We start from the raw sequence: 9,393 nt of genomic DNA on the forward strand, positions 1-9,393 counted from the left end.
AGTGGATGTTCTCGAACTAAGAAATTTGCTGAATTAGTGAAAATTTCCAAATGGCTTCACATCGAGGCTATGATGCCTAGAAGAGTCTTTACATCCTGCTGACATGAGAACAGCGTAATCTCCACGTCAGAAGCTTGCTTCTACTTAACCATTAATAGACTCGAATTTTTTCCCCCGTGACTAATTTTGTAAGCTATGCACATCATCCGTTTCAGCACACGCCTGGGGTTGGGAAATGTGGCCACAATGGTCTGGTAGAACGAACTATCATAGACCAGTGCGGGGGTTCAGGCATTTACTTTTAAGAAGCACAAAGAGATTTGCTTTACCTCTGGTACCCTCAAGAGAAAGATGTTATAATCCAGAATACACATTACACATAACGTTCCTTCATTACCAAATGGGCAGAGCCGGTTTACGTTGGAAAATGACATAGGTGGAGGTCATGGTCAACAGAAATACTGTCGCCAGTAAACTTACTTAGATTTTAAAATTTTATTTTATTTGATGAACCGATAGCCATTTAAAGGAACAGGGCTCTTATTTTACTTGTACTTGACTGAACAAGAGACGTTGGAAAATTTGGTGCTGGACTGTGATTCGAATTCGTATCTCCTCTTTCAAGGATCTGAATCTCTCGGAATAGTATAGTTCAGTCATTTCGTTCCTTTTACCAAGACTGCAATATTCTCTGGGTCTCCTCCAAAGGTAACTATGTGGCTCCGAATCCTGATCCAGAACAAAATTATTCATAATTTCATTTCAAGCCCTATCACGTGCACACCGGCCTGCTAGTGAAAATTAACGTGCATTTTTAATGTCTGTTCATGTGTTGCCAACTACTTATGGTCAAACACGCACACATCTTATTGTTGTTGAGTAAGCAGTTCATAGTTAAGCTATATTCGTGGACGATAAAGAAGAACGATAGCAGTGCGGTTCGATTGCGCTCAGGCCCAAAAATTTCTATCCTTATTTTAGATTCAAACACCTAGCAGCTGGCAAGAAAAACCGATACGTGACATTTGATTTTACTTAGTTAACAATCCGATTACGTGTTGGGTTCGTATCTCCGTCACAGAATTTCATATCATGCGCTTCATCTTTAAATGCATACACACTTTGTTACTTCTGAATGGGGGTATATCAGATATCTTTCGTGGTTAGTTAACAGGGATGAAAGGGTCTAGATAGGAGTCCCGATTTATTACAAAAAGTGTCGTCTTTTATTTTCAAGTTTAGATTTAGTTACCGATATAGGCGAAAATTTCGGTAATTAATGACTGTTCATGGCTAGTCAGCAATATGATATGATTAGATTAGATTAGATTAATACTTGTTCCATAGATCATGAATACGACATTTCGTAATGATGTGGAACTTGTCATTTTAATGAAAGATTTCTTTAAATACCAGTATTCAATTTCTGTACAACAGTTTTTTATCGTCTCTCTCATTCTTTTTTATTTTTATCTCTCTCTCTCTCTCTCTACCTCTCTCTCTCTCTCTCTCTCACACACACACACACACATTTTTTTTATGTTTGTTTGTTGTGCTCGACTATCGGCCAGGCACAGAAAACGTCCGTGAATGAGTTTCTTAGTTTTGCGTACAGTTACGAAAGAAATATAAAAACAGCAATAAGAGTTACTGATTTATGATACCTAGTTAGCGGTCAGTTCTGAGTATTATTAGTAACTACGCTCCAGTCCCTAAACCTAGTTACAGAAATGCGAATCAGACGCATTACATATTCCAGGCCGTAGCAGCCGCGTCTTTGAGACTCCAGCTATGGTCACTTCCCAGCCCGCTGTAGGATCACATCGGTTCGTCTTCTTCCTGCTGGTACTGTAACTGAGATTAGGCAACAAGCCAAGGTATGTTTGGCAACACTGTGATCGACGAGTTACTTCCTGGTGTGCACGGAATTAAGCGTTAAAATTCACTTGATATTTCCTGTCATTTCCATTGCATAATCTGAGATCTTCCCGCTTGAGGTGTAACAGAAGATTGTAAATTTACCGTTTTCAGCCGAGGAAAGTCCTTGCACGTGGAAATCGCAACTAATCTCGTCCTTTAGATAGCGGAATACAAGTTATAGCCACTATTGGCCTTGTAAGACGAAGGCGTAACACGTACTTCGTCGCTGGTCTAGTGATTGCGTAATGACACGTAGAAAAGCGTCTGTTACCTTTTATCCCATCTGTGAAAGAGCTACAAGCAGTCAGATCAAACATCGATACGCAAATTGCAAGAAACACTTTCAGCTCATAGCGCAATTGTGAAAAACTTACAATGCTGCACAACAGGTAACGCCTCTTTCCACTGCTGACAAGCAAATTTTGGGTTTCTAGGAATACATAACTGAAATGCCACATTTGCATACCTGTTGAGTACGACACAGCATACCAATTAAACACAGACCCAATCGAAATCTAAGTCAGCAGTATTTTACTAATTCGTGCCGATAGAGGCTCGCTTGTGTACAGATACTCAGTTTTATTAAAACAGACTTTCGTCGTAAGGTTATCGTGGATAGTTTTATTTCATTTCTTATAATACAGTGAAAATTTTTCGTAAGGTTTCTTTTAGTGTTGTTAAAACAATACTAAACATGAGAGAGAAATTAATCATCAACGATATATGCGAATTCTCTGATGTTATCTATAACAGCCTGACGATGCACATGCAGTTTATTGATTACATGCATGTGGAAAACTTGTTCTGAGTTAAAGCTGTCAAACAAGGTTTGAAAAAGAATAAAATACCACTACCAGACGACAACTAAAGTAGAAAATACTTTTCTGACTTTATTGGCACGATGTGGTCTTCCCAGACATAATACAAAAGCTTCGAGATGCATCTGCTGCCTTGCCGTCTATTAAACCTGAAAAGAACTAAATGTCGCAGAAGTTAGCCCTTTTTCCGCATGCGACTATTTTGGGTTGAGAAGTGAAGGGAATTATGTTCAAAGTTCCATTAAATTGATAACTTCAGCAGACATTTTAAAAAATATAGCGGCGGCTGTAATAGAACTCGCGATGCCTTATCGACAGTGCGCGACGCTTACCGTTAACGCTAGTAGCTAGCAGCTCCAGAAGCCGACCACAGTTCCTCAAGATCTTCCGAATTCCACAGTGCTGTGTGAGAATGCATAAAGCCGGATTTAGACTTCTGAGAGGCAGACTGTTACAGATTTTCTTTTGCACTGCACGACGGTTTCAACAAACAGATAGCGCAATAGAGTAGCTCAAATGGAAAGGAACACTTCCTATTTAAATTTCTGCATACTACACTGTTGGCAGTTCTGTGTAGGTGGCAGTTACGTTATTTTATTTCGGTGATTACAAAAGAGAGTCGAATGTGTGCACTGGATAGCCGAGGCAGCTAGTTCATGGCGATTCGGTCAACCAAGTAAATGACCGTACTGAACATGCTGCAAACCACTACAGGGAGCCTGTGTGTCAGAGTTCTCATCGAGTGTGCCGCAACGGTGTTACGTTAGAAAAAGGATAAACGGTGTAGAGGACTTTGTGGTGTGCTAGATTGGTGATAGTTTTATATACTGACGGTCTAGGTTCGATTCCACCTTCCGCCGATGATTTTTGATACGGAGAGACAGATTCTATTCGCTTCTGGCTACGCCAAGTGAAGAAGTTGTAATGAAATTGTGGTCTGAAATTCACATTAAACATGATATTCTTTCTCTACCAAGTAGGCGTTAGGTTGAATCATAATAAAGTCAGGGATGCCGAAATGTAGAAACTCTATCACCAGTATCCTTTATTATACTAGTTATTCATTTCTAGTGACGAAATAAACGCTATGTACGGTCACAGGACACATATTCCATCTTTTATTTGAGCTTCTGTGTGCCGATAAAATTGGTTCTGAATTGGTGATGCAACTCAGACCGCACTTAACGCGGAACTTGATCCATTCGTGACAGTACAGCTCGACTACAATTTGTTGTTTGTTGAAAACTGCAGATTCCTCAACATCTTCACATATTGAGTGTGAATGGGTTCGAATCTTGGCCGGTCACTAAGGTTTTCATTATGAATTATCAAGCTCTTGCATGAGAACACCTGTCTGCTGGTGGATAATAATTTTGATTTTTAATGCATTTTCATTCGTTGTCAACACTAACGATATCTGACGTTTTTGACTCCCAGTCAGACATATAACTATTTGCGAGATCACAGTAAGTTCAAGGATGTTATTCCGAGCTGCTGGTGGAGAAAAATTCGGTAGCTGACGTCTGTTTGTGTGTAGTCAACAAAGATATGTGTGGGGTTCGATTCCCAGTCAGCACTGAACTCTTCGTCATATTATTTCTAGTTCAAACATGCTCACATGTCGCTTCTGGTGTAACAAACCCGTATTTAACGTTCGTTTTCTCTAGAATGTAACAGCGATAGGTGCCGGGTTGGAGTCCTGGGAAGGAAAAAATTAATATTTCGTCTCGTCATTTCAGTTAATACATCTACCTACTGCCGAGAAAATCGAATATGTCACAGTTGATTGTGCTTCGATAACAATCCGATTAGATTCTGGGTTCGAATCCATGTCCAACATAAAGCTTTACCTTACGGCATTTCAATTAAGTTACTTGTGAAGAAGCAATATTTAACATTTCTCGTAGTTCTTTAACAGGGACAATAGATGCTGGGTAGGAATTCGCGTCCGTTAAAAATGTTTACATTGTGTAATTTAAAGTTGATATTAGCTAACTGATACTGTCTAAAATCGAGGTATATCCCTCTCTGTATGCCTAGTCAGGAATGACTGTTAGTTTCCGTCAGTCACGAAATCTTGGTCTGCATGACCTGGGTTTGAATCCATATGCAGAACGAGGCGGTTCGTCGTGTCTTTTGAAGTTCATACAGGGTGTTTCAAAAATGACCGGTATATTTGAAACGGCAATAAAAACTAAACGAGCAGCGATAGAAATACACCGTTTGTTGCAATATGCTTAGGACAACAGTACATTTTCAGGCAGACAAACTTTCGAAATTACAGTAGTTACAATTTTCAACAACAGATGGCGCTGCGGTCTGGGAAACTCTATAGTACGATATTTTCCACATATCCACCATGCGTAGCAATAATATGGCGTAGTCTCTGAATGAAATTACCCGAAACCTTTGACAACGTGTCTGGCGGAATGGCTTCACATGCAGATCAGATGTACTGCTTCAGCTGTTCAATTGTTTCTGGATTCTGGCGGTACACCTGGTCTTTCAAGTGTCCCCACAGAAAGAAATCACAGGGGTTCATGTCTGGCGAATAGGGAGGCCAATCCACGCCGCCTCCTGTATGTTTCGGATAGCCCAAAGCAATCACAGGATCATCGAAATATTCATTCAGGAAATTAAAGACGTCGGCCGTGCGATGTGGCCGGGCACCATCTTGCATAAACCACGAGGTGTTCGCAGTGTCGTCTAAGGCAGTTTGTACCGCCACAAATTCACGTAGAATGTCCAGATACCGTGATGCAGTAATCGTTTCGGATCTGAAAAATGGGCCAATGATTCCTTTGGAAGAAATGGCGGCCCAGACCAGTACTTTATGAGGATGCAGGGACGATGGGACTGCAACATGGGGCTTTTCGGTTCCCCATATGGGCCAGTTCTGTTTATTGACGAAGCCGTCCAGGTAAAAATAAGCTTCGTCAGTAAACCAAATGCTGCCCACATGCATATCGCCGTCATCAATCCTGTGCACTATATCGTTAGCGAATGTCTCTCGTGCAGCAACAACAACAACATTGTGTTCTAGGCGGTGGAATTCCAACACCAGAAAAATCCTCTGTTCTAAGGAATAAACCATGTTGTCTACAGCACACTTGCACGTTGTGAACAGCACACGCTTACAGCAGAAAGACGACGTACAGAATGGCGCACCCACAGACTGCGTTGTCTTCTATATCTTTCACATCACTTGCAGCGCCATCTGTTGTTGAAAATTGTAACTACTGTAATTTCGAAAGTTTGTCCGCCTGAAAATGTACTGTTGTCCCAAGCATAGTGCAACAAACGGTGTATTTCTATCGCTGCTCGTTTAGTTTTCATTGCCGTTTCAAATATACTGGTCATTTTTGAAACACCCTGTACATATTTTCAACTAGCTGCTCGTGAATAACTTAAATTCTTAATGTCATTTTGTGTTAAATAACAAGTATGGTATGTTACTTTGAAGATGAAATCATGAATACGACGAACTTACTACGTGCGTTACCTGTCTGACGTAATAATGTGAGTGGTAACATTTCAGGTATGTCATTTATTGCAATAAATGAGAGCTTACAAGCCTTCAGAAGAGTCTTATCAGTGATAAAGTGTTCCCTGATATTTCTAGTATCTTGGTATTACATTACATCTTGAGTTATTGCGATACAGAGCAGTGTTTTCTAGTGGTGACTTGTTGGAACCATTTTCAATAGTCGAACGACTGTACCAAGGAGCGATTAGATGATGTGCTAGACAGCTGCGGTATGTGGGTTGCATGTGAATCAGGCGAAATGCAATTCAGGTCGTTCGGATACTTTTGAACATGATTGTACGTGTAAATCCTCTAGTTAGAGTCCACTTCATGACCTGTATTTTACATCGCAGTTCTGTTGACTGCTAAAGTTGTCAGTCTGATGAAACATTAAAGATAATTCGCTTCACTTTCCTACCAACTTTTAATAGCAACAACTTTCAGAAACTATTCCGCTAAACAGATAGTAGCTGCGTCAAGATCAGAACAGTTACACTCGAGAGTGTCCTCTCTGTACAGCGGCCGCCAGCCACCGGCTATCGGAGATACAACATCCGTCACCTAACGCGAGACATCGTTCGCCAAGTGAACGCTGCCCGGCGCTATGAGTGTATTTATCAACTGCCGTTAGCGTAGTTGAAGTTCTAGTATTTTTCTAGCAGTTACGTATAGGATATTATATGCTTGGAAATTGCCAATGTTGTAAAAAGACTGTAAAACAGATTGGAAAAAGGTCTAACATTTGCACCACTTTATTCATTTTTTATTAAACAGCGGTTGTAGGCAGCAGAGGGAGCTCGGGAAATCTCTATTGTGTGTGGAGCCTTTGGGCAAAACACGCTAGAAAGGGATTTTCGTTTCAAGTAAGGCTGTTCTGGCGTGAATAATTTTCCACACTTAAAAAGTATCGATAGCAGATACATATGATGAACTCTGTGTCACGAACAGTGACCATTCAAGCGTCGTGAGACATTTACCTTCAATTGGCAAGATTCAGAAGTCGGGTGTAGGTGCACTCTACGGTCTGATTCAAAGCAACAAGAAACAAGGCAGTGACTATTACTACATTTTTGCTTGAACGCCATTAGTTCATACAATGAGCATTCCTATGGAACACTTTTACTCGTGGCGAGTTATGGTGCTTTTATGTTAACTTTTTAAGAAAAAATTAACGGCTTAACCACAACAAGAGATATACGCCTGGGTAAAGGTCAGTATGAACTTATTTTGCATCTGGTGGCTGAAAAAGAGTGTTGTGCGGTAGAATGACCTCCCCAGAGGTGTGTCCATCGCAGCTGGTGTTCGTTGCCAAATTCTAGAGACACCGTTCGTTAGCAATGTAGGAAAACGACAGACGAAATTGCACCACGTGTTACTACTACATGATTACACACTCTGCTGATTTCAAAAACAAAACAATCCTCCTTATAGAACAACCGTAAAGAAAATTCGTTTCAGGACAAAAATTCACTTCAAATGCAGTTTGACGACATCTTTAACTGGGACCAGTAGGTTTCTGTAGGCATGGAATCGGTAAACTACTTGGGCATTGTCAGAGAAACTGTATTGTTGATGACTGATTATTTTTTAATGTTGTCTTCAATAAATTAATGGAAAACGCTGTTAAAATATCTATTGCACTTATAAAAATGAAATACATTATATCTTGATAACCGTATGATGAATGTCTACTTTAATAAAACATCAAGTATTCATAACACGAGCTTGCCTATATCAGCATGAATTAGGAAGATATTATTCACCTGCAGCTTCGAAAGGTTCTGTGTTTACTTGATATCTTGTGTCATACTCAAGCGGTATGGTTATATGGAACTGCATACATAAAACTGTGTATTCATGGAAACCAAACTTATGTCGGCAGAAGTGGAAAGAGGCATTATTAGTTGTACTTTATCGTACGTTTTTACACTATGAGGTACTGGAAGTAGCGAGACGATATTTGGTGGAAATATCCTTATCGAATTTCGATGTGGCTTCTTGTAGCTCTTGAACAGAACGGCAGAACATATTGCCTTCAGTGAAACAGCAAACAGAGTCTTCGTTTGAGAGGCGACCACGTTCAGCCCATAGCTGGCGTCGGGGTGCTGCATTCGTCTCTCACATACTAAGTGGTGGCTAGGATAGATAAATCGTAACCTGAAAAACGAGACTACTTGCAACCTCTACGTGGAATAACTTTTCTAGACTCATGATCATATACCGATAACGTTACGTCTCACTGTAAGCGAAAATCACAAAGATTGTTCCAAGGTAATGACACATAAAATGAAGTGAATTTAGCAGGATAATTCTGTGCTATCCAAGAAGCAACTCGTCGGTCACAGAGTTGCCAAACTTATTCTGCGTTGTGACCAATAGTCAATCATACTACCAACTGGAAGAATACTAGCCGATGTGTGTCTTGATTAGGCTCGGAATTGATTACAGCTCACATCTCAAAGATACGGCTCCTGAGGGTCGGAATAGCAATAGTACTCGTATATGTCACCGAATGTTACTGCCATTTCTGTAACTATCTTTAGGTAAATGAGCATAATTAATTAAATTCCATGGGTGCACTGACTGCTGATTAAACACAATAAGTCATAGCTGTAACAATTATTTCTCTTTTTCTGTCTTGGGAGTACAGAAACGCTGGTTCACCAGACAGGATTCGCAGTTTTTTAGGGTTCCAGTGGTTATAATGTAAACAATTTGAGTACGCAACACTTCTTTTGATCATTATATACTTTGAAAATATTTTTCTGAAGAACACTGCCATTCGCACTGTCCCCAAAACAGAGGACCACGAATGAAAAGATAACATAGCATTGATAAAAAAAGGTGAACATCCGCAGAGTGATTTCGTAAGCTTTGAATAACGTAAAGTGCCATCTCGAGTATTATACAGTGCACGGAAACCATGCGCCTTGTCCAGAAAAGCGAAAGGAGTGGAGGAAACTGAACCTGTTAAACATGAAAGGAAAAGCAGTTGTCTCTAGAACGTGGAACAAGGAACACAGAACGGTGAAAATAACATCTACAATAAGTCATTCTTAAGCAAATCAGTCTACCAATACTGAAATAACGACGAAATTCGTCTACTTGTAATAACTGCAATAATACAAC

This window comes from Schistocerca cancellata, chromosome 4 (assembly GCF_023864275.1).
Source record: "Schistocerca cancellata isolate TAMUIC-IGC-003103 chromosome 4, iqSchCanc2.1, whole genome shotgun sequence".
In the NCBI taxonomy this organism is placed as follows: Eukaryota; Metazoa; Arthropoda; class Insecta; order Orthoptera; family Acrididae; genus Schistocerca; species Schistocerca cancellata.